At 45.4% G+C, this 27063-nt stretch overlaps 1 protein-coding gene and 1 pseudogene across 3 annotated transcripts in view; both read right to left on the bottom strand.

The window, feature by feature from the left end:
- CPNE4 (copine 4) overlaps positions 1–27063 on the bottom strand; it is a 1706709-nt gene that overhangs the window by 1147978 nt on the left and 531668 nt on the right. The gene's annotated exons all lie outside the window — the stretch shown is intronic.
- On the bottom strand, positions 22562–22654 carry LOC138570494 (U6 spliceosomal RNA; annotated as a pseudogene).

Below are 27063 nucleotides of genomic sequence, written 5' to 3'. Positions count from 1 at the left end.
TCGCCATGGCGGAATGGTACTTTCCGCCATGCTTGATGGCGTTAAGTGAATGTCCGCTGGGGTCAGCATTCGCGTACCGTTGCGCCATGGCGGATATTGCGGTCTTGCACGGCGCGCGTGCGCGTACTTGGTGCAGTTAGCGTTGGCGTTCACTACGGTGTCGCTAATGGCATCGTACTTTACGGTGACGGGTCATGATCGCAACGGGCGGTATTCGATGGCGGTATTACATTTCCGCCATCGTTTTTCGGATTCCGCCAGGGTCGTAATGAGGGCCATTGAATCAAAACAAGCCACTATTAGGAATGCAAAAGGCTTGTCGGTAAAGATGCTGGCTATTTCAACAAATATTGCACCTTCGGGCCATGCATTTTGTGGGGTGAACACCATTTCCACTTCTCCCCCTTCCACGCACGTTCCCCCTTTTCCCCGTTCCATGCACTTGCTCGTTCTCAACGTCACTGGGCCTAGTAAGATCGCTGTTTTAGTTTCTCCCTTGTTACCCTCCCTTTGCTTGGTCACGCTCTGAAACACTCGTGTATGAGCGCGATATAAATAAAATATTATATCATATATCATATCATATGTTGTACTTTTAATTTAATTCAATCTTCACATTTCCCACCGGTTGTCCATTTCATTTTGAGGTGTTTCTGAAGACATTGCTTACATTATCTGCATGTGTGTTGGTTGTGTGCCTCCGATAGGTGTATAATTGTTGGTGTGTGGTTCTCATAAGGAGGGAACTGAAATTGGATGCATTAATGTTCATGAACTCATTGTCATTTGTACATCTTTACAAATATTCCATTCTCCAACATCTACCTGTACCACTACACAGTACTGACCTCCGTTTCCTCGTCTCCCCCCTCCCTACATCCTTAACCAGTACCCTGTGAAATGTAGGCACGGTAACACTATTGGGTTAGTGCATTGCTGTTGCGCAGAGTCCAAAGCCAGAATAAATCACTTGATCCAACTAACCTGTTTTGCCATCCATCTTCCCCTACTTAAGCCTCTCTGCTTTCTTTGAGAATTGTTTTAAATTCCCACTGATGCAAACATAACATGGTGTAGGGGGTGTCCAGTCAACTCGTCGAAAAAAAACTGGTCGACTGCAATTTGGTCGATGCAATTTGGTCGAAAACCAAATGGTCGAATTTTTTTTTTATTTATATATTTATTTTTCGGGTTTTCGTTTAGTTAAAAAAGGGGTTTTTAGAGAAAAAAAGGGGGTTGGGGGGCGACCCCCCCAAAAAAAAAAAAAAGGGTTAAAATAAAAAAAAAACAATTTCGACCATTTGGTTTTCGACCAAATTGGTTCGACCATTTGTCTGGTCGACCAATTTTTTTCGACGAAATGTCTGGCAACCGGTGTAGGGCAGTTGTACAAAAATGCTGAGAGCAGTAGGCTAGTGTGAAAGGGTTCTACGTGAATATGTCATTGTTTTTAAAACAACTAAAAAAAATCAATTTAGAAAGACTGCTCCGTTACCGCAAAAAGCGGTCTTTCTAAATCGAACTGTCATGCCCCTGCCGCACACACGAGTGCATGCAGAAGCATGACAGGCATGCCAGGACCCGGAAGCGGCATTGAGGGAGAACAAGTATGTTTATGTGTGCGTGTGTGTGTTGGGTGTTTGTATGTGTTTGGGATGGGGGAGTCTTGGGTGGGGAGGGGGCAGTTGGGGCTGAAGGAAAAGGCTACGGGGGTTAACCCCCTGATTTGGAGCTAATCCCACCGGAGAGGTAGGGCGAAGAAATTAATTTTTTCCACTTTTTGTCAGCCTCCTAAAATCGGCTGAAGAAAATCTGTCTTTTTGTTAGGCGACCTACACAAATTGAAACAAATCGCAAAAAAACCGTGTGAAAGTCAGCAAAAAGCAACGCCCTGAGCGATCTGCAAGCAACTCACTTGGGACAGAAAGGAGAAAGGGAAGATTAGGCCTTCCGGGTGTCTGCTAAGCGGGATGTTAATCACTCCGCGGAGGACTACATTGAATGTCACACAGCATTGCCTGCCCCTCAGAGCAGAGCCTTCCTGTGTTACGCACAGTGCCTGCATTCAATGGCCCACTGCTAGGGCCAGCAGAACACTACATTTACAAGCCATGCATGTTTACTGTGCATAATGATTAGCGGAGTGCACCAGGGAGCTACGTGAGGAAGAATCCCTTGTTAGAGAGGGAATATATATCTGTTTCATCCGATAACCGGTTAATCAGTAAGACACATGATTATCACAAGCGGGATAAATGGTCAAGCCGTTCTGTTTTTTGCAAATCTGAGTATGATGCACTGTGCCAGAATTATCAAATAGATACACAATTAACTGGCAACTCGTTTGTTATAGACATTGGGCCTCATTACGAGTTTGGGGTTATCCATGCCCTTTATAAGGGCCGCAAAAGGGGACTTACCGGGCCATTCCGACTTTGGAGAGCCTGGTAATTCCCTTTCGCACGACCCGGAGCTGGTATGTCCCCATTCCCATTAGAGCCCCCATAGGGCTCAATGGGAATGGGGAGGATGGTAGCAGCGGCACCGTTGCTACCATCCTAGTCTGCTCGCGGGTGCCGCTCTGAACGCCTGGTTAGACCAGGCATCCAGAGCGTCACCCGCAAGCAAATTCGTAATGTTGCGGCATGGCAACAACGTCGCCGGTAGCACTACCGGCGCCGTTGTTTCCTTACCGCAACATTCTTAATGAGGCCCATTGTCATACAACTAAGGGGCTCAAGTACATGATTCCAACCCTGAGGATCTCACTCTTTTTGGCATTTGCGAACATGAACACCGCCGTTCTCAGACAGCAAAACTCCAAGTAGATCCTCTTCCTCCTCATATATACCCCTCATGGACTTAACACAGAAACTTATTGTGTCCTTGTTTTATTTTAAAATGCTTCCTTATCTAGTCCTGTCCAACAATTTTCTCCAACAATCTTCGGTCATCAACGACTCGGAAGGCTTTCTTGTCCTTCTGATGGCATTAGTTGTGTACTCCTTCCTCAACTCCAAAACCTCAATATAAGCTATCCGCATTCACCTACTTAATGAGCCATCTCTTTAACCAGGCAATCTTGCCAAACTGATGGCTCACAGCGGACCTCCAATGACAATCCAAAATAGTTGACAAAGTTGTTTGTTGTCACCGACTTCAGTTCTGTAATTTTCACACTGTTTATTTTAATTATTTGTAATGTGCCGCAGCTCGCAGGCATCCGTGCACAACAATCAGACAAAGACAAACATCAAAAAGTGTACGGGACAATTGCATTGTTACTTAAAAAGCAGATTCTTCAGGGTTCTGCGAAAAACAAGGATGTTTTTGTTCTAATCTTATGGTCATCGGGAGGGTATTCCAGAGCTTTGCGGCTCTTACTGAGAAAGATCTACCCAGGACATTAGAGTGTCTGAAATGTAGGCAATTGATCTGTCCCAGGTTTCCCGAATGCAAGGATCTGCGGGGTACACAATGAGAGACGAGTAGCTTTGAATAGGAAGGCGCTGTTCCAAAAAGACAACGATGTACGCTGGTGCTAGATTTAAAGCCAATACGATCCATCACCGCCAGCCAGTGTAAATCCCTCCTATCCGATGAGATATGCTCACCTCTTGGTTTATTCTGGATAATACGCACTGCATTGTTCTGTATTGTCTGGCACCTTGCCATTCAGGATTTATTTGCCCCAATTAGCAATGCATTGCTATAGTCGAGCCTCAAGAGACTAATTGCTCGAGCAATGGTGGCACAGTTCTTTTCATTGACGAGAGGCCTAATATGACTGAGCAGTTCCTGCTAATGTGATTCACGTGAGCCTCTGCGCTCAAAGAGGATTCCAGCATAATGCCTAAGGTTTTCACCCTGCCCTGAACCGAGATTACGATGCTCTTGATGTTGAAACTTTTGTAATCTTCACTCAGCTTTGCACAAACCTGACAGGAACCAATGATGAGCAGTTCTGTTGTACTGCCCTTTAGGCACATCCAATTTCTGGTCATCCAGGACTCTGATGGTATCTTAGGTGCCTAGGAGGTTGATGGAGTCTTGAAAATAGTCACCGCTCATCTCCAGTACCAACTGAGTATCATTGGCATAATTTGTAAAGAATATGCCAGACTCCTCAAGCCATGAACATAGTGGTCTAAGATATAGGTTAAAGAGCAATCAGGACAAGCTGGCGCCCTGCGGCACCCCACGCTTAATAGGAGCCAGAGGCAAGAAGGCATCACCCCAGTGGATTTGAGAAATGCGATTGGATAAAAATTATTGGATCCATTTGACCACTGTCCTGGAGCAATTACCTGCATGTTCGAGTGACTGTAGTAACTGGTCATGATCAAGCAGGTCGAAGGCTGTGGATAGGTTGCGTAAGACCCACACTCCAGCCTTCCCATGGTCCATAATTTGCAGCATGTGAGTCCGCAAGTCAATGAGCTGTTTGCTGGCCTAAATCCTGATTGTTTTTCGTGTAAGATGTTATCAGCCTCCACATAGCCTTGAAATTGGACCGTGCCACATTTATTGAGAATCTTTAACAGAAAGTTCCAATTGGTTGTCGGTCTAAGATTACTTGAGTCTTTAGGATCCAAACCGGGTTTTTTTGAGAGAAGGGTTGCATTAATGGTCTTAATGGATTCAGGGATATAATTTTCTCTGAAGGATGAATTAACCATGTGGGTCAGAAAGGGGATGAACAGTTCTTGGTGTTCCGGGATGATCAGCACAGAAGGTGGGTCGCATGACAGACAGCAAGGTCCTCATGTCTGTGATGTTAATCGGTGCAAAGCTAATGTTATCCAGGTCCTGTAGCTTAATATATTCTGTCAGAGATTACGGCATTATTAGGGATTGAGTTTGCACGTCTATGATTTTACGCCTGTTTTAAGAACTATTTTAGGCTTCAAAAGCACCTTGCACTTCTATGCAGTCAGCGGGTGTAGGTTGGACTTTAATGGACAGGGCCTTGGGCTTCTCAAGTGATCTAAGGATCTTGAAACGTTTACCCTTGGCATTAGGTGCCTTACAAATTTGATCATTATAGAAGATGTTCTTTGATTCCAAGATGTTAGATTTATACAATTTTTCTGCCACTTTCCATGTGTTCTTATTTTCAATTGAGGGGCACTTTAACCACTGTTGTATCAGCTTCCTTTTTTCTTTCTTTTGTGCTCTAAGTGAAAGGGTAAAGCATTTCTGATTCCCTGGGTTGGCCCTGATAAATTTTTATCAGATTAGAGTGGTTCTGTCTACCAATTCCCGAAGAGTGGAAGAAAACGTGGACACCAGGAATTTGTATGTATCTATGTTGGTTGTCTGAGCCATAACAGTGTTTAGACTTGTTGTGATTTCTGAGGGGAGGACCTTAACATTTCTGCTTTTGATGGTTATTGGGAATTTTGGATATATGCCCCTGTGGCTGGATTCAAAAGTCAATGTTGAAGTGCTGTCAATGGTTGTCTCAAAATTGCAGCACTCCACCCAGTCCAAAACATTGTTATTAGCGGTAGTCAGCTCATTGTTAAGACTACGTGTTCATACTATTAAGGGTGTTCCGCCATCTTGATTCCACCTTAGACATTTAGCTATACTGCAAGGAGGCAGTGGCTGTAGAGGTTACAGTTACATCGCCTAAGTGTGCGGTAGGCCTGGAAGCAGTGCAGGGGAGACTTATCATGGAGGAGTCTGGTACCCAGTGAGACTCTGGGGGTAGCCAAGCAACCAGTCGGCGCAGCAGGCGGAGCTCTCAGCAGGGGAGAGGAGAGAGAGAGAGAGAGAGAGAGAGAGAGAGAGAGAGAGAGAGAGAGAAAGCAGAGGAGAAAAGAAAGTACTTTTCGGAACTTCAGGTGGTCTGGCTCAAGTTTGAGAGAGGCAAGGAAGCCATTCCAGAGGGAGAAAACTACAGAAGAGAGAGATCTATCCCCCGCTCTCTGCCTGGAGAAGCATCTGACCCTCAGGGAGTTCGAGGTAGCTGAGCGAAGGACTCGAGAAGGAAGGTATTTTGGAAGAGAGTGTTGGATGTAGTGCAGAACCTGGTGCCAGAAAGCCTTGTGGACCATGCAGAAGGTTTTGAACTTGATCCTTGCAGCCAATGGGAGCCTGTGGAGCGATGTCAGGGCTAGAGAGATACAGTCCCTGGACTCAAGGCCAAGAATAAGTCTCGCAACCACCTGGCACCACTAGCAGTCTCCACTACTGGTCTTACAGAAAGAGACCCTTAACTCCCCATGCTGATAACTCATTAAGAGCCAGGATACATTATTACACTTTTATGACTTTTCTGCAATTATGACTGGGGCACATTCGCCAATTTTACAGCCTGCCAAAGCATGTGCTCTGGAGCGAACCCCTGCTCTCCACAACTGCATCCAGAAGCATGAGTTGCGTGGATGGCCACTTTGCTGGCCTGTCCTCTACGTTGTGGGACAAATTCTACCCTTTTACATTAGAGAAAATATTATCCTTGCGTCACTTTGGAAGGAAATCAAGTCTCACCACGTCATGTCATTTTCTCCTCCGTTCTTCTTTGATACTAGCGGGCCAGTTCCTGGGTGTAATTGTGTTTGCCAAGTGTGCATGATAAAGTATGGAATGAAACATTGTATTTGATGCCTGACAATGAATAAAGGTTCCTAAGAATATGTTAGGGAGAACTATGCTCTACAGTAACCCAGATTGGCCAATCAAAAGAGCATTGAAAAACAATGACCAACCACAGGCTATGCATGAAATGCTGGAAGAATAGAAGAGGAAATAAAGCAGAAAACTCACACGTGTCAATCATTTGATTTAAAACAGAGGGAACAGGAACCATGTATGCATAAAATGAAATGTTGTTAGGCCTAGGACCAGCCGCGGTGCTCATATAAGAAGCGTGCAAGGATTCTCTGTTTTCTTGGCAAGCAGTGGTCGAAGTGAGCGGGAGAGGTTGGGAGCGGTGATCCTATACTTTTTTTAATTAAGTTTTACTGCTCCTATACTTTTATTTTAAAATGAAACTGTTCCGGAACGGTTTAGTTTTAAAATAACAGTGTAGGATCAAATTGAAACTTGTTCTTTCAGTGCACTACACTGAACGTTCCCTTAGACAGCAGGTGCATGTGTTTGAGGGTTTGTATTGTGTGTGGGAGGTGGTGTGGTGATGGGTTTGTGGGGAATTGGTGCAGGACAACGCGGAAAATAGTTCCACTACTTCTTTTCGTACACTTCGACCACTGTTGGCAAGTCATTGCTATTAACTTTCTCGCTGTACATTCTGGTGTGATCTGGAAAAAAAGGTGGAAAGCAGATGTTTGGCTCTATAAATCCAAGCAGCAGTGGTTTTGCAAGTTGCACATTTCAGAACCTGTTTAGGTCTCGGCTTAAAAAAAGTAAATTTGTAGAGACAGTGACTCAGTCAACTGTATTTTGATGAAGGTGGCCAACAACTCTCTAGACCAAGCAAAGGCATTACACGGGAGGTGCTGGGGGGGACCTAGCCCTGGATCTTTTGGCTGTTGTCCCGGATAGAAGCTCAAGGGCTACAAGTCCTGACATTAGCGTAGCTCCAGATCTTTTCCAGATCAAGCAGCACCCCTAAGGCCAAGCAAGAGAAACTGAACGGTCATGGCATTTTCAATTGGAAAAGCAGGATTGTCCTTCTGACGAATGAGGTAACCTCTCTACAAAGTCAGATAGGTGGACAGCTATTTGAGAGATGGCTTGCAGGGTGAAAACAACTCACACTGGAAAGCCTTTTCCTCATAAAATCCCTAATGAACCCCATGTTAATGATATGGAATTCTCTACAACATTGCAAGAGGATGGATGGATCGATGGATCGATGGGTGCATGGATCGATGGATCAAGGTCCATCAAGGGCTCAATGGATGGGTGGGTAGACGGATGAATGACAGATGTGGAGAGCCAATGAAACCCATATCTAGGATATCTGGGTGTTTGGATCAGATGGGAGGAAGAAGGGGGAGAGGGGAACTTTAGTGAAAATCACAAGGCATGTGGCTATGCGTACACCCAGTTGGGTGGGAGTAGCAAGCCAGTGAATCCTTCTTCCCAAAGCTTTATGTATTAACAAAGTGTTTTATTTTCCTCCTCTGCCTTGGGGTTCTTTAATCCCCCCTTCTTTAAGGTGTGCCCTTATAGGACAACCTATCCCACATCTTCACTAGTAATGCACCTGAGCGGATAGACTTGTACACGTGCCTGAGACAGTTGTATGTTAAATGCTGAAATACATCAAATGGCTGATATGCCCTCATTGATATATCTTGCAATAGTCTGTTTATCTTAAATAAAGTAGTAAGGACTGTAAATGCAAGCTACGGGGGTCTGATCTCAGTGAAAGTTGGATGTCGTCTTCCAATATGCTACTGACTTATGTGCTTGACAAGGCATACACTTAAAGTGACCATCTACACAGCAGATGACACAACTTGAATTGTCACTTAGATAATATGTGTACATATTATCTTTGTCAGTGGTACTCATTTTATGAACCACTGAAGGGTGACAGGAAGGGAGAAGAAATGTACAAAACAATCCTGAGCGGCAGCCTATCTTCCACTTGGTGGCACGATGCTGCCTGGCATTCCTGTAGAACCCTGGGCACAAATGCCACTGATGGAGGGTTCAGGGTGTCAACTGGCGACATCTTGCCAGGTATGGGGGGTGTCTCAGTGCCACTCAATCCCAGATCGCTCACAGAATAAGCTATATGATTTCTCAGATTTTGGGCGGTGTTCAGCACCCACAGTTGTTCAGGATGGGTCACATTTCTATGAACATGCACCCAATTGAATATGGCCTCCACTGGCTGTTGGAGATGAGCAGCGTGTTCCCCAATTCACTTTAAAGGCTCAAGCTTGTAATTGGTTGTGGGCAATAATCGTAGTTAAAGCTCTGAAGTAACATTGTAAAATAACTAGTGTTACCATATCACAATATGTTTTGACCAGGGGCACAACAAAACCTACATTTCGGGCAGGGGGTGGGCTAACCCTTCACTAACTTCATAGGTTGTGGGGAGGGGCGGAAACCTTTTTGTGTGGGAGCATCTAACTTCTTTATGCATTCTAATGATCCTATTCTAGCGCATCTTCAATGTTACAAGCAGTTAACTCTCTCCTTTACGTCTGAAAGCACCCATTTAAGGGCTGCTGATAGAATGAGCTGTCTCCTGTCCCCCTCTACCCTTCCAATGAGTCCCCTGGGATGTAAGTACTAAGCCCACAGCACAATTTCAATTGCTTAATACTGTTGCATATGAATGCCGGTGCTAATAGTGAAATGCTTTATGTTACTAATTGCAGGGCCTTTGTTGACAGCAAAGCCCAGGTGCTGTTTAACATTTGTGTCCTGTTCTGTCTGACCAGGGCTCCGTAGGTCAGCCAGGTCTAGTAAACATAACCCTACATTTCGGAGGGAATGGCCGCGCTGAAGACCGGTCAGCTCAATGGTGTTGCGCCACTGGTGTTTAATAATCGTTGAAAATGTGCCTGCACCCGGTTCTCATAAACAATTACAAAGAGCAGAGGCGTTGCTAGGGGGCGGGGGGCTGAGGGGGTTATAGCCCCAGGTCGTTTGGTTGGAGCCCCTGAAAGAAGCTCAAGGGCTACAACCAAAAGTCTAGCTAGCCCTGAGTCCCGACAGTCCCAACATTAGCGTAGCCCGGGATCTTTTCCAGACCTAGCAACACCCCTGACAAAGAGCAACTCGGAACCGCAGCATTAGCAGGGTTAAATGGCACCAGAGAAAATTAAGCTCTGATTTAGAAATAAGACTGCAACAGAAGGCGATATTTTCGATCACACGGTTATCTCTCGCTGCTGAACATAATATTTTGGTTTGCGCAGCGGCTAAAAAACAATTATCCAGTTAATTACAGTTGCGGCTGCTGCTGCCATCTTCTTTGCCCCAGGGAGCCCTGGGATTGCACGACTCTGCACGCTGCTGGGCCAGCCCCCGGCCCAGTGGGCCTCCTCAAAGATGAGGCGCGGAGACGATGGAGGACTACGCCTGACACAAGCTGCTCTAAATTGCTCATTTTTCCTGCATCTATCCCGACTAACTTTGATTCCCCTGCGCGATATGTTCCAAAACATCTGCTGGTAGCCACTTGGAAGCTTAATTTAAGACGGCAGTAGTCTTTTTGCTCTGCGATAATGATAAGACTGTGCCTTTAGTCATGGCACCCGTGAAAACGACCCCAGGCTTCCTCTGAGAGAAATGCGAGAGCACGTGACCACTCCCGTAGAGTAAATTGCGTGCAGCAGCGTCTCTGTCGCTCTGCCGCCTGCATGTGCTTCCCTGTCTGTTAGCTTTGCCCATAATGTTAGGCAGCGCTTCATCAGCATGAAGGCTAAGGATAGGCAGCTCCACAGGCTGTACGCGCATTCCGGGATTAGGTATTAGGAAGCATTTAAAAAGAGCCTTGCATGGCACTCCAACAATCGGACCCTGGAGAACGGGGATCCATGTAATTAAAAGGTGGGACCAAGCAGTGTACACACATAGGGGATGTCCAGAGACATACAAAAAAATCTGGGGGCAATGGGGATGAGGGACAAGGTGTAGGAGTTGGACAATGTGAGCGGGGAGAGTGAAGGCAAGGAGCAGAGGTCAGGTCCTAAATATTGAAGTGGGGGGACTCATCAATAAATGCAATGGGATGTGACGTCACCAGAAATTAGCATATCAAGGTGAAATATGTACATTTAGTTAAATTGGCTGTTCATAAACACCCAAATTGCACAAGACAAATGGCATTTGCCTTTCATAAAATGAACACCCCATCAAAACCAAGAGAGGATATTTTCTGCTCATGGTGTTTTTAAAAACTTTAAAAGGTGTGCATGTTTTAAACTTCAAAAACCAATACAAATGTTTTCGCTGGAACTTGCAGTACCAAAATGGGACATTTCGCCTTTAGTTGTTTGCTAATTCTTTATCAGCTTACGTAGTGCAGTGGTGAAGTGTCTGACCTGCGAACCCAACGACTGTGGTTCGATCTCTGAGGTTGTCTTTAATTCATAAATTCAAACAGGATATTCAATGTTTCTCATTTTAGATGGGGGGCTCTGAGTCCAGCCTCTGAAAAAAGTTGGTGGACTACGTCCACCCGCGTGTACCCTCGATTTGAGCCCTTGGGAGGAGGGGATGGAAGGCTCGGTCAGGGATACTGGTATCAGTGTTCTATTGTGGAATACTGTGCTGTGACCTTTGATATACCCATTGTTGGGCAAAACTCAAGAAGGAAATAATCTTTCCATGAAGGGGAGGAGAAACAGACCCATGCGAGAAGGGGGTGAATGGTTCATACTTCAACACCCCTCCATTGCCCTTCTGGGCCCTTTGCCCTAACATTTTTCAGATGCCGCACCCTCCCACAACAGAGGAGTCTTAATCCCCCTGAACATTCCCCCTAGCGATCTATTTCTGTGTCTCTCCATCCCCACGTTCCTGAAAATTGTTTTGATTTAATAAGCACACAGAACAGTTATCACAAAAAAAACCTGGGCTTTAAACCCACCGGTTCATTAACAGGGGCGGTCATGACAAGCTTATGTACCTAACAATCGCTGAGAAAACATTCTAAAATGGAAATTCTGCCAAAAAAACTTTCTTCCAAATGCCATGGGATAGTGGGAAAAATAGATCTTCTTATAAATTGTTCTATGATGAGGTCATCCCCAGATGAGAACTCAGTTCCTAAGGAAGTCGCCTAAAAGTACCTTTTCCAAATTAAGACAAGCACTTTCAAAGCCCCAAGTCTCCACCCCACTAATTGAAGATAAATCTGCACCCCAGTATTGAATGTATGGTGCACCTCAGCCAATCAGGATCTTTTGAATGTGAGCTATAACGCCCCTTGGATGGCTGCATTGTCTAAGGAAGATGGCGACTCTGTCTTTCCCTCTCCATGGGGCCTTTTGATCGTACCCACTGTTTCTTTTCCTTTTCTTGTTTTATCCTCGTGCTTGGAGATCCCGGGGGTCTAATTCTACCCTCTCATTTTCCATTGTAAGGGGTTTGGGATGTCTGTTTACCGTGTGTTGGGGCCAGGGGTGTTTCTAGGTCTGGAAAATATCTGGGGCTATGCTAATGTGGGGACTGTCAGGACTCGGGGCTAGCTAGATTTCTGGATGTAACCCCTGAGCTTCTATCTGGGGCTACAACCAAAAGACACGGGGCTATACCCCGTTAGCCCCCCCTAGCAACCCCTCTGGTTGGAGCCACTCCTCGTTGGTTATTTCCTGCCACCAGTCGTTCCTTCACGATTGATTCAAAGGACATAGAAATAGGACTTCCACCTCCTCTCTTTTTGGGAGCCATGTAAAGTGGTTACTTACAGATGTATGCACATGTTTTTAATCTGTCTCGTTCTTCTATGCACCACAGTAATTATGTCTGCGTTTGGTGTGTGAACGAGTTACGACTGTTTGGAAATTGCACGCTGACATGTTTTCTGTGTTCTCAAAGCGTTACAGCCCACAGTTATGGCGGATGACATCTCTTAAATGCCCTTTAATCTCGATATTTGTCTTCACTTGACTTTAGGCCATTAACTCAAGATGCAGACATTTAATAGCCATTATTATCCATCCTAACAGCTCGCCCAGGCTCGGAAACTAGATAATATATAAGAAAGAAAATCTCAATCCAGCTGTGTTGTCAAAGTACAATATTTATTTGTGGAGTAGTTCATGAAAACGTGCCTGGCATTTGGATCGTTGCCATCTATCTTGGATAACAAACTACTGAACACATATCAGTCTCACATTCATCCTGTTTGCAGCACTGAGGGTTCCATGGGATAATGTCCCCGCAAAAATGTCACCATGTTAAAAATGTGCAGAAAAATTGACGTTTTTGGGATATTATTACATGGAACATGCGAGGGACACCCCATGCAAACCCCATTTTTTTTTCAAGGGGAGCGGGTGCCACCCCCACAACCGCCTTTCCCCCTGTCCCTATATATATGGTCACCTATATAACGTTGCCACAAAACTTTCCTGGCGACATTATGTGTGGCGACCATATATATAGGGACATTATTGCCTGATACCGCACTGAGTCGGTCAGCACACAGGGGTCAAGTCCTAAAAAAAAAGTGGGGGACTCATTATCATATCAATTGAATGTGGTGTCACCAGAAATTAGCATATCAAGGTGCCCTTTGAAAAAAGTGGGTGACTCTGTCCACCCGCCTGTATCCTCGACTTTAGCCCTCCTCAGCAGTATATTGGATAACAGTGGGGGGTGCTTTCTAGTCTTATCCAAGTACTGAGAAGCGTCTGATGAATTGACAACAAGGTTGTGTTAAATATCGAATCCACCAGTATGGAACTAAATGGCGGCTGGAGACCTGGTTTGGCTCATTTACACAACAGTGTTTTCAAGTTGCATAGTTTATGTTCATCCAGTCCTTGGGTATTATCTTACCCCTCCGGTCAGTGCTTTAAATGGAAAAGATTGCAGGTAACAAGCTACGAAGATACATTCCAGCGCAGCGTTTTCGGCGCCAGCGATTTCAGCGTGGCACCTTGGGCCCAGGTCCGTTTTTGGCTCACCATGTGGTTTGCAGGCAATGCCCGGCGAGATTAAGTGATGTGCCAAAGAGCACATACTTGGGTAAAGCAGTGTATCTGAGATCCTTTCACATACATTTCCAGTTTGTTGTTATGCATCGTGTTAAGAAAGTCTGAGTATCTATATTAAATGCAACTTTCTTTTTTGCATTTCAAACTAGCAGATATCATTGCTGTAAGTTAAGCTTTAGAAGGGGAGTTTTATTAGTGCTCGCTTTCATTGCCCAATAGGAAATTTGGTAGGTAACTGGAGCTGTGTGTGTTTTCCGTCAAAAACGTTCCATCACAACTCCAAATTACTCAAACATTTACATATTAGAATAAGCACTTCTAATAACAAAGAAACATCTTAAAAAAGTAATTTCCCAGGCTTTGTCAAATCAATCCCTGCTCCATCAAAGGACACCAGTGGTAACAGGTGAATCCCACTAAGTGAAACAGTGTTCCACGCTTAGTGTGCTGAGAGCGCAATAGACAAATGTCTGTCTCTCATTTTGTTCTGCAGGGTGGGCCCTGAAGTAGACATAGTGGGCACTGCGGGTGGTGGAGAGAGGAGGAGGGAGAGGCTGCTGTTTTTCCCAGCAAAGGCTGCAGAAGCTTGGTCCTTTAAGTTGTGTTACACTGAAATAAAAAGTTTTCATTTTCACCTCACCTCGCAACATAGTTGAGTACTGGTACTCTCTTTCAGGCATTGAGAAGTGTAGGCACTCAAATGCTAAAAAATAAGAATTGCAGGTACTGAGGGCCAGGTAGGACTGGCCATTTAAAGCACTGCCTCCGATGTACCTGGGTTCTTGAGCGAGGAACATTAGGAAATGGAAGAACAGTGCCGATAAGGAAATGTCCAGCACCAAGCATAGTCCCACCACCGGCTAGAGTTTAATGAGGTGGCAGGGCCCTCAGCAGGCTCATATATACCACTTATCTATTTGGTGCACTAACTCTGGCTCTAATTTCTGTTCCCAAACTGCTCATTCTGAAACAAAGCGACCATGGCACTGGACACCATAAAACTAAACAGTTCGTAAAATAGCAAAGCACTAACTATATACATGGACCCACGCACTCAAATAGATTTTCTTCCCTATCTTAGTTCTACATAAATGAGTACTCATTTCATAGAAATAAGGAACTGATAATTGGTCAAACCCTGGCAAGCCGTTGGTACACAGAATACCAGCACCTGGAGTAAGAAAGAGGGTGCCAAGGGGCATCCACAACAAGCTAGAAGTTTCTTTCTGCAGCTGTTTTCCACCCTCCTGCAGTTAGATGCAAAGAGGGAACAGCAGAGGCCTAACCTCTGATGCCAACACCAGATACAGAGTAGTGCCTAGAGGCTAGGAAGCAAGCTATTCTAGTTTAGTGAGAGCCTTAGGACAATGCGCCCAGTATAACCCACCTCTATGAGAAGTTCAGTCACACGCAAACCCAAACAGCTCTGCAGTATTCTCATTGTGACTACATTTAACACATATTCTACCTTAGGGAAAGTTCTGGTATGTCACTCTCACATGTTTTATGTGCGTTTCTCATTCCAAGAGGCATAACCCACCTACAAAGTTAATACATGTTATGTTGTTATGTTATGTTGATTTATACCATGCACCGCTACCACCACTGGGGCAGTCTCCAGGCACTCACGTGGTTCTGCAAGAAAGAGGGCGGGTTGGGTTAGTGATGATAGGATGATAGGATAGGTCAAGAACCAGGAGAAACTGGCATCTGTGTGTGCTGTCTTGCAGCTCGGTTGATTGTGTGCACTGGCTTGTTGTATCCGTAAGGGTGAGGCCCAATGCCTGGGTTGTTTGTTGCATGTGAGTGTTTATGTTGGGTGTGTGTTTGTGTGTTTCATGTGTAGTTTGGCTGGTAGTTTGTTTGTGTGCACTGGCTTGCTGTATCCATAAGGGGAAGGTCCAGTCTCTGGGTTGATTTTGTATGCGGTTGTGTTTGTTGTGTAGGGTGCATGTTTTTGTGTTTCATGTGTAGTTTGACTGGTAGTTATGGTTGTGTGCACTGGTTTGTTGCATCCGTAGGGGTAAGGTCCTGTGCCTAGGATTGTTTGTTGTATGCAAATGTTGGTCATGTTGGTGTATGTTTGTGTGTAGTTTGGCTAGCCCATAGGGCGTGTATAGTACTTGGGATGTATGTTGGAGGGCAGCAGGGTAATTAGTACATTGGCTGCTGCCAAAGTGCTGTCAGGTGTGTCTGCAGAGCTCTTCTAGCTGCAACTCTTTGGTTCCCTCCAATTTCCAAAGTGTAATACACTGGCCGCCCCTACTACCTCTCTACTATCCTATCATCCTGAGCTCAACACACTACCCACCCCCACAAATTCCTCCAAATTCAAAACATTGGCTAATCCCATTAGCCCCTCTCTACACAGCAAGTAATACCAGACACGAAGTGTGCCACTGACGCCAGAAGATTAAACAGCTAATGTAATGAATGGCTAATCTTCACAAAATCTATCTAAATGTGACGCATGGCTAATCTTCACAAATCTAAATGTAACACATGACTAATCTTCACAAATCTAACTAAATGTGACACATGGCTAATCTTCACACTGCTATCTAAATGTGATGCATGGCTAATCTTGGTGACGCATGACAAAACTTCCCAAATCTATCTAAATGTAACACATGTTTAATCTTCCCAATCCTGTCCAATTGTGACTCATGGCTAATCTCCCCACTTCTATCTAAATGTGATGCATGGCTAATCTTAACAACTTTATCTAAATTTGACATATGGCTAATCTCCCCACTTCTATCTAAATGTGATGCATGGCTAATCTTCGTGACGTATGGCTATCTTCCCACTTCTATCTAAATGTGATGCCTGGGTAATCTTTTCAAATCTGTCTAAATTTGACACATGCCTCATCTTCCCACTTCTATCTAAATGTGACGCATGGCTAATCTTCACATACCTATCTAAATCAACGCAATGGCCAGCTGTAGGAGGCGCAGCACTGTTCATTACAATGGCTAACTATAGGAGGCAGTACATATTGGGCATTCTAACTAAAAACAAAATAGGGATTCAATACAGCTCTGAGTTGGACACCCTCAACCCAGCCAGGACTATTTATGCTTCCCTCAGAAGCAGATCTCACAAATAGCTGGCCAGCTTCCTGCACTGTGGGATTTCTTGCTCATGACAACAAACCTGCTAACTTCAACCTCATTTCTCCAATGCTAAAGAGGTCACGTTCTATCAGCGACAAAGTCAGCCCTCCCATTGGCCATCAATGTTAAACCCACCAGCCGATGCTCTTGGCCTATTGAGGGGATGCGTCACGGCTTAAAGCACCTCTATGATGGGTCTGTGAACCGCAAAAGTATGGCTTTCAATAACCAACAGCAAACCCCTGCCATGACTAAAGGAGGCGGAGCACCCGGAATTTAGGAACTTAAAAACGCTAGTCTAGGGACATAGTCATGCGACCTTATGTACAGCGCTCCGTTGCTATTCTGATCTGTTCATAACAAATTCCGTACATCCTACATGGACCGATATAGAAGCTATAGCGTGCATCTTCTCCATCTCAGTGTGAGCATTCATTTGATTGGAGTTTTGGCCCAAAGATGCACAATGGCCTACGAAACATGGCATTCAAAGGGGTTGCCACTTTTTTACTGTATTTTGTTTCCTGATGTGTACTTGTGAACTCCACTACCAACCCCTGTTCCCCCTCCTCTAATTTGCCACCACTCGGGGGAGATCTTTGGCTGTGACACTGGAAAAAGCCATGGAGACACCCAAGCCTGCATGCCGTATGCCAGTCAGGATCTGCCCACCCAATCATGCTTTTAATTGGTATTGGTATAATTGACCTAAAATAATTTGACCTAAACCATTTGATCACATTTTTTACCTTTTTTCAGTTAAAACTAATTAAATATATATATATATTTTTACATTTATTTATTGACTTTAGTTTGATAAGAAAAACAAACTTTTTTGTCACAACTTTTATCATTACTTTCAACTTCCAAGAAAACAAAAGCAAAGAAATGAAAAGAGACGAAAAGAAAGAAAGAAAGAAAGAAAGAAAGAAAGAAAGAAAGAAAGAAAGAAAGAAAGAAAGAAAGAAAGAAAGAAAGAAAGAAAGAAAGAAAGAAAGAAAGAAAGAAAGAAAGAACCAGACATAAACAGACGAAGACTAAGGCCACTTTCACACGTCTCCTCTTTGGTTCCGCAGACGATCTTTGTCCTCTCCTGTTAACCAAAAAGTCATAATCGTCTGTCTCTTAATCTCGTTTTCCCTCTTCTTTGCCTTTGTCTTTGCCTTAAACCTCGCATTTAAGATTGTAACCTCACTGACAGGTATCAATCATCTTCGCTGAACGTGGAGGTGGGTAAGGGTTAGATTAGCTTGAGGGAAAGTGGGGGCAGCTTACGGGGGGTTTCCCCAGCATTTTAGACCAAACAAAAGATCAAATAAATTTGATCCAATGTGATAAGGTCAAATGTTTTAGGTCCCAAGCCTTTTCATCTGCATGCTGGATCTTGCAGTGTTTCTATATCTGCTATAAATCCAGGATTCCAAGTCATTGAAAGCAAAGTAACATTCAGGGCAGTAGCGGAGGCAGCTTTTGGTGCGGAAGGATGTAAATAATAAGGCACCAGTTGGAGGCTGGGGGGCACACTGAGAACTAGGTTGGAGCCAAGGGGGCAGCTGACCCCCATTCCGCACCCTGGCTCCGCCACTGACCTAGGGCTCAACCTGTCAGGCTAAAAGTATGCCTATATCTTGCAAAACAGAACATAAAAATGCTCTTTTAGCCGCGGCCTTCGTAAATGACACCGGCAATTGTTGGCATTTTCTACTTCTTACTGGTCAGTCTTTTTGGCCAATGAGAATGCTCCCTCATAAGGTTATCAAAAGGATACCATGCAGATATGACTTTTGAAGATATTTCTCAATATGAGGATGAGATGAAGGCAGGAACGTATAGGGAGCAGCCAGTGATGATGCTAGGAGCAGGGCCGGGAGGACAGCTCAGGGGCAACACGTTTGTCGTGGAAGCAAAACAACGCAGAGCAACACAGGTTTGAACCCCTGTCCCGCACTTAGAGACTGATCTTCGTTATTAAACGTGGTATAAAAGATTAATGCATTCATTTTGATTTGTGCCACCCTAGGCAATGTGCCATTTTGATGCCCTCTCCCTCACCATAAAGCCAGATTTGAAGTTTTTAATGTCAAAATGTCACCCAACATTGTGCCACTGCGGGTGATACCCTATGTATCTGCCTAGACCTGCCGTACTGCAGGGGCCAAGTCCTAAAATAAAAAGTGGGGTGACTCCTCAATGGAATGTGCTATCTCCAGAAATAAGCATATAAAGGTGAAATATGCAACTTTCATTCGATTGGCTTTGCACAATCATACAAACTGCACAGGACGAATGGCATTTGCCATTCATAAAATCAACACACACAAAAACCTAGGGAGGATATTTTATTCTAATAGAGTTTTCAAAACGTTAAAAGGTGTGCATGTATTAAACTCCAAGAACCAATACCAATGTTTTCCCTGGAACATGCAGTCCAGAAATGTGGCTTTTCACCTTTATTTGTATGTCATATGTTATCAGGTTATATGGTGCATTAGTCCCTGCGAACCGGTCAACCGCGGTTCGAGTGCCTAGGTAGGTGCAAAATAAAGACAGTGTTTCTTGTTTTACACATGCCTCTAAAATACCTGGGGGGCGGTGTCTGCCCTCTGAACAAAGTGGGGGGCCTCCGTCCACCCGCGCGTGCCCGCGACTTCAGCCCTGCTACTGTAGCGCCAGCCCTTGCAAAACCACTTTGTTGTTACCCACATGCCCCCCACCCCACCTTTCAGTGCTAGAACTGTCAGATGAGACTAGCTTCTGCCCAGCCCTTGGGCTTTGTCACAAGATGTCTGCCGCAATCTGTAAGTGGCATCTCTTTGCGGGAAGTGCTCGGTGGCACTCTTTTTACGCACAGCCTGCTTTCACGGTACTCGGCTCTGGAGATAAAGCGAGCCCCTGCATTATTTAACCTTTCTCGAGGGTCTGGGGATGAGTGTGGCATTGTCTATCGCGCGGGCCCTGCAACATCAATTAGGCCTTTCAAGCAGTAGCGAGTCACACCTGACAGCCTCTGGCTCACTCTCTGCCAGTAGCATGGGCATCCTGTCTGGCGGAAAACAGACCTCAGCGCATGCTTCATTCTGCTGAAGCAGCTCTCCCCAGTAGAAGCCAGCGTTGGTGCCATGTGGTCGTCTGCTGTAGTTTCTCGTTAGCAGCAATGTGCCCGGGGGCGGGCAGAGGCACCAGTTAGACACCGCCAGAGGTGGCGTTTGCTACCCTACAGTGCCGCGTGCACGGATGTGTTCTTTGTAACCGGTGGAGCCAAGAGGTTGGCGACTGTTACTCATATTGTGTTTCCCCAATGATCACTAAAACATTGTATAAGTGTTGGCAATAAAAAGGCAGTGGTTTTGTATTGTACATTACGGAAAATTACACAACATAATAGTCAAAATAATAATAACCATATCATACATAATGTACACTTTTGGGCACGAGGTTCAGGGTTGTGCCCCCTGGCCCGTGCCACCTTCCTCTTCCCACAATGACGTGGGCCCCGTTCGTTGCCCTGTATTTCTTTTCTTCTCCCTTTTTCTTCTTCTTTTCTTGGGTGGGTGGGTTCTTGGGAAAAGAAAAGTTATCTCCGCCGGTGCTTAGCTTTATGATATTTCTGAACTTTAAATACCGGATTGCTGCGGCAACCGCAGCCGGGCCTTCCTTCTGTGGCTTGACGCCAGCTGCCGCCGCCCGCTTTTTGCAACTTGGGAAACTCCTGTTTTTGCAGCGGCTTCTGTCAATCGGGGCTGGTCCTGCACTTCGATCTGTGGCTTTCTGCTTTTCTTCCTCCAATTCGCCTGCCAAACGTTCTCTTCAGCGCTTATGCTCTTGCTCCAGACGTGGTGGTCTGAACACCTTCTGCCTTCTTTCCTGTGGTTCCACGACGGAGGTCTGCCAAGTCGCAGCAACTTCCCGGCTGCTTCTGCCTTATTGCAAATGTTTATTTTTCACGGAGAATCCTCTGTATTGTAACTGATTCGCTCACGGCGCACAGCAATGCTCTGGGTAGTGCGCTTGACAGCTCTTGCCTCTGCTCTCAGATGGGCCGCCGAGCGTACCAGAGCCAGGTGAAGCTCACAGTGTTTCTCGGGCAGAGAGCTTTGCTGAACCATGATTCTCTCCAATGATTTGTGCTGCAAAGGAGCAAGGTGAAGCTCACGGCGCTGAAGCAGGCCAATGCTTTAAAAGAAAAGTTATCTGCGTACGCAGATTAGTTGTGGTGCTCCGTACGGAGAATCCCGGTTTGTGATGTTTGCTGCCTAGGCAGCCCCTTATATTCTGTTAGAACGGCCCTAGGCACTGCATGTGTGTGGGGGCTTTCCCCGCCCCCAGCCGGTTGGTGACGGCAGCAGTTAGCACCTTATGGTGACCATTGTAGGTCACCGGATGTTATTTCCTGACTCAGATATCTCCTTAGGGTGTTGCATATGCTAATGTGCTTTCGCACCTTGCTATGGCCCTCATCCTGCCTGTCTTTCTTGTGGCTGAGTGAGAGGGGGGTATGGGGCTGTCCCTGTGTCTGCAGTATGTGTTCTGCCCATCCCCTGTGGCCTCCATTTCCCCCCCGATTGCTTGTCTGCTCTCTCGAGCTCCAGGGTGCCCCTTCCTCAGCGCTGCCTACAATCTGCCTAGTCATCTTTAGAAGTAATGATGTGGTTGGGACTGTTATCAATAAACGCTCATGAGCACGCTGCCGCCTCATTTGTCCTTTAGTCCAGTGCAGTGCTCGAAATGTATGAAAAGAAGTAGTGGAACTATGTTCCCTGCTGGACTGCACCCGTACCCCACAAACCCCATCACCACCCCCCTCCCACACACAAGACAAACCCCAAACAAATGGGCCTTCTGATTAATGGAACGTTCAGTGCAGTTAAGTGCAAGTTTCAACTGCTTCCTACACTTTTATTTTAAAACAAAACTATTCCGGAACGGTTTCTTTATACAATAAATGTATAGGAACAGTAAAAATGTTAAAAAAAAGTAGAGCAGCACTGCTCCCAAGTGCTCCCGCCCACTTCGACCACTGGTCCACTGACCGATCACGATGTGGGGAACACAAGTATTATGTGCTGGACAATCCTGCATTCCCTGCGTTTAATCGCGGCTGCCTTAGAAGCACCATTTTTCTGCTTGCTGCCTACATTTCACCTTCCTCGGCACCCCTTTGCTCCATTCTCTTTTTCCTGACAGCTGCTTTTCTCTGCAGTCAGCCGCCCTCGCCTCCTCCAGCCTTCCTCTTTGTCCCAGACCCCTCTCACCATGGCCTACATTGAGCAGAATGTGCAGCTCACATGGCCTTTATCACTGTCCTTTACCATGGCCTTTGCCTTAAACCACCTAGCCCCCTCTATCTCACTAACAAATTCACTTTGAAGCCAAACACCAGAATCACTAGATCCTCCAATACTCTCTGCCTTACTGTGCCCAGATTCACCACTAAAAGAGCCAGTGGCTCGAGTTTCACGGTCCTCGCCCCTCAACTTTGGAATACCTTGCAGTTGAACATCAAATCGACCAAATCCTTCCAACTGTTCAGGAAATTAGTCATTGGCTGGCTACTGGATAAAAACAATCCCAAGTTAGACTAAGCACATTACAAACTGTATATACTGTACATGCCATACAAATGTTTATCCGCATTTTCTAACTACCATTGATTGTATATATTGTTTATTGTATATTAATTCTACAAATGTATAATCGCTAAGTTTATATATATTGTACTTCTGTAACCTGTCCTTAAGTGCCCTTTTACTCCTGGGTCTGGAGCGCTATATAAATAAATAAACAAACAAACAAACAAAACTCCACAGGTGGTTGATAATTGTGATTTTTGAACCCACTAAAAATATGGCACTCTTCACGGATATGCGTGTCATCCTTCAGCAGGAGCCATGCTATCGTTCCAATTTTAGTATAGGTGCTGCCGAAGAGCACCAGGGGATAAACAATAATGGCAGGAAGGCCTTCGAGCGGCAGTTACCATCTGGTGACATCCACGGAATGCAGTTATGCCCTTGCTTCATTCATAGAGCGTATTCTTATCAGATGACACAGGTCCAAAAGAATGGCCTGCTAATGGGGTCAGCTAGCAAGTAATTTTCTTCTTGAATTGACAGGTGAGTAAAAATGCACATGACACCTGGTATTATTGGGGTCAAATGATGTGTGCTGTCACTGCTATGTGGAAGGGTTTTTCCGCAGACACGTGTGCGCATACTGTATATATCAATGTATTTTAAAATTGATTGTGCTCAAAGGTAATCTATCCAAGGCCTGGCGTAAGGCGGGTTGTCCAACTGCAGGCCTCGAGGGCAGGATCCCTGCTGGGTTTTCAGGATACCCCTAATTAATATTCATGACATACATTTGCATACAATGATTCTAAATGTCTGTACATTTTTCCTCATGAATATTCATGATGGATATCCTGAAAACCCGTCAGGATTCCGGCCCTCGAGGTCCGGATTTGGGTAACCCCCGGATTTGGGCAACCCTTAGCTAAAGAAATGGCATACCCACAAATTTCAATTAATGGCAAGGTCTGACTCCTATTTTATTACACATTGGTTTTAATGTGCATTATTATTATTATTATTATTTGTATTGCATATTGTTGTAGTGCAAGCTTGGCTCAAGTCTAATGGAGAGCTGTAAAGGTCAAAGTGCAAAACATTGGTACAGAGAATTTAACTAGCCATCAAATAAAAAATAGTAATAAGGATCGCGTACAACAGACAGGTGGGGGGTCTCCATATTACACCAAAGTATTGTTGCAAGAGCCCGGCGTTCAGTTCTTTCCTAAAATGAAGCGGAATGGAATTCCATATTATTATTACTCCTTTTCTTCCTGATAAGCGATAGGATCACGTTTTTATCTTTTGATTCAGGTCACATTTCTCCCACTTCTAAGCACTGTAATATTAGGGGCTATTACTAGCCAATGTCATGGTACTGTATTTAGAAGGATGAAGGGCTGAGGCGGCCCTGCTGGCATTGGAACTCACAAACTGCAGGCTTAGCACATACTGGAGGCCAGTTCTATCTTCGCAGCTGCCAGCTCATGACAGTTAGAAATCTGTGCAGCCACTTGTTAGGTCATTTTGCCTTTATTGCACTTCTTTTGCACCTGTCAGCATTCTTTCCTGTTCTCCCTCTAAATCTCCCCCACTTTTGTCACTTGAAGGAAACAAGTTGGTCAGTTTCCTATGTGAATCACATGTTCCTTTCACTAGAAGTCTCGAAGGACTCATATTGCACCCGCACAACTCTCCACACCTCTTTGATAATGCAGAGGGGTTGCTAGGGAGGATCATGAGGGGGCTATAGACCCGGGTCTTGTGGTTGTAGCCCCGGATAGAAGATCAGGTCCTACAACCAAAAGGCTAGCTAGTCCCGAGTCCCGATAGTCCTGACATTAGCGTAACCCCAGGTCTTTTCCAGACCTAGCATCAGCCCTGGTGTGCATACATGTGCATCTTCACATCGACAACCCCAGGGCAACACAGGAAATGGCCCAGTGAATGATCCAGGATTAGAACCTGAGGGGCTGCGCCTCAGGGGGGCCGACACTGGGGAGCAAATGACCTCACTGTGACATGTACATTATAGCATCTCCTCCATAAACTGTGTTCCTTTTACTGTATGCTCACAGCATGTCTGATCTCCTCATTGGAGATTTTCACAAGTGAGGATAGAACTGAACATGTACACGTGACCCTCAGACTACGGGGCTTTTGTGTTTGAGCACGTGCACCCACCCGCTGACCGCTGGATAGGGGGCCACTGAAGCTCATTTGATAGGCTTATTAATATTTTGGCTCGCCTGCAACTAGTGAACCTGAGGCGGGAAAGAGAAATGCGAGGGGGGATGCTTTTTCATTTGTTTTTTTTTTCTCCTTTAATTATTTCACTGGCTCTCTCCATGTATGCCCCTCCTATTCAAGTTCTGTCCCCACGCTACTTAGGCATTTCCCCTATAACTAATGTCTTTTTGCTCCCCTTTTTATGCTTTGATTTCTTTTTTTCTTACCCCTCTACCCTTACCTGTGCAAAGAGACCACTTCCGAATCCGCAATACGTTTTCCGTCGCAACAAATAAGTGAACGGAAACAGACACTCGTGTTGTGCATTTGCTGTGATGCCACAACTTACTTTCAGCACCTAAGTAAGTATTCTCAATGATTTCCTTAATATAACCATGGATTACATTCAATAATACGTGCTGCCAAAGTGTGTTTACATGGCCATGGTGACTGAGAAATCCCAAGAACTTAATAGACAACACATCTGAGAATGAAATATCTATCTAGGTGTAGCTCTCTGGCCTGTGCAGGGATATGTGGGTGACAACACACACACACACACACACACACACACACACACACACACCACACACACACACACACGCCCCCCCCCTAGGTGTATACACGGCTTGTGGGCCCTCGCGTGTGAGCTTGCGCAGACGTGTGTGAGCATTCTTACACATTCACACACCTAGGCACTTCATCTGCCTACAAAGTGTTGTGCTACGAGAACTCGAAAAATGTATGGGCCACGTGCCTGAACAAGGTGTGTGGATCAGAACACCCCTACATTATTGACCATTGTGTGCAAGCAAGTGCATAGGAGTGTGTTTTTGATTGAGAGAGAGAGACAGAGAGAGAGAGAGCAGAGAGAAAATGGAAGAGACAAAGATAGAGAAAGTGTGTATGTGTTTGTATGCATGTATGTGTGTGCATGCCTTATGCACACATAGGTGGCTCTCTCAGAGAAACACACACACACACACACTCATAAGCACACTCACACACATGCTCCTATATGCCTTGCAAATGCTCTCTGCACAGGCTTTAACACTTGCACAAGACTGAAATAAAGATTTCATTTTCAGTGGAATTGTCTACTGTGTAGTGCTGTGATACCGTGAGGGATCCACCATGCGCATCGGGAGTGTGCACTCACCTGGGCTTTTTTTTAGTGATTTTCTAGGAAATGGAATGATGGGAGATCAACCTCTGAAAATGTGTGGGCCTAGTCCGCACACATTTTCTAATGCTTGCCGCACAACAAACATGTAGTCCAGTGTATTATGGTGACACAGCCTACATTGGCAGTCCCCTCTGTCTCATTTATTCGTTAGGTGACAGAGAGGGGTGCACATCCAGAGTAGAAGGACAACACCTTCCTCCTCCCATGGCCAGCCTAGTTAAATATCAATGGCTCCATGGATCCGCCCTGTTCTATTGTGTAAGTACTGTGTGGTGGTGGCGCATACTGATGAGAGTTATTTGAAGCAGGCCTGCGAATAAGCCTGGTCACAGAACTTAACAATGGGCAGGAAAATGAACACCTCTTTGATATGCAATGGGTCACCTTGAAGCTAGCTCCCACCCCTCCATATGAAGGGCAGTGAATGTCATGTCTGGGACAATTGTTTACAGTAGGCAAACTCTCTTTCAGAATGACGAGGTATGTGATTTGAGGGAGACAGAAGTCTGTTCTTACCACAAACTTCAACGGAGACCTGCGCTTTGATCAAGAGCCACAAAGGGCTCAGTTAACCGGAGAGACACTTTGATCTACAACAGATCGGAAGATGTGTTTGACTTAGGAGTACATGTTGTCACCTCTAATCCTTTCCTGTAGCAAAGCACACTGATCGTGACCTCACACATAACAGAAGATTTTTGCTGGGGACCCCGGATTGGTTCCTTAAGGTAGGCTTAGCCTGTACCAATCACATTAGCCCATTCGGCTTTGAAAGAGGGCTTAGCCCCTCACTTAGCATATCATCCAATAACTATTAAAGGAGTAAGAAGAAGGAATCATTTGGACCCTGGCTGAAGGTACAGTCTGCCTTACATCTTCCTCCAGTGAAGGAAGGCCTGGATTTCCAAGAGGGAAGCAAGACCCCTCCCCAAACATCTCCCAGGAAACAGAGGGAGATACCGGACTCAGAGGAGCTGTCCAGCAGCTCCAGAACAAATACCCAGACAGCACACAGCGTGCCCTGCTAGGTTCTGCCAGAAAGCTTCCTAAGTGGAAAGTGTCAGAGAGTCGCTGAACAAAGGACAAGGCCAGTGCCTGCAAACACTGTCCTCAGCTTTCAGCTGTCAACCTTAAAGGACGAAACAAGCCCTTCAAAGAAGCTAGGAGGAGTGCCACACAAGCATCAACCAGCGGCCATCTTTTAAGGACATTTTCGAGGCAGTCAAGCTCTTGAACCGTGACCAACTGCACCACTGACTGTTGTTACGCTGCAGTCACTAAAGCCGTCCAAGACACCTCAGCCAGCGTTCCAGATCCCCTACCAGCACAGAGACAACGATTCTTGACCCTGAACT

The sequence above is a fragment of the Ambystoma mexicanum genome, chromosome 2q (genome assembly GCF_040938575.1).
Source record: "Ambystoma mexicanum isolate Mex_15411 chromosome 2q, UKY_AmexF1_1, whole genome shotgun sequence".
NCBI lineage: Eukaryota > Metazoa > Chordata > Amphibia > Caudata > Ambystomatidae > Ambystoma > Ambystoma mexicanum.
The sequence above is the reverse complement of the archived record's forward strand: the minus strand, read 5'-3'. Positions and strand labels throughout refer to the sequence as shown.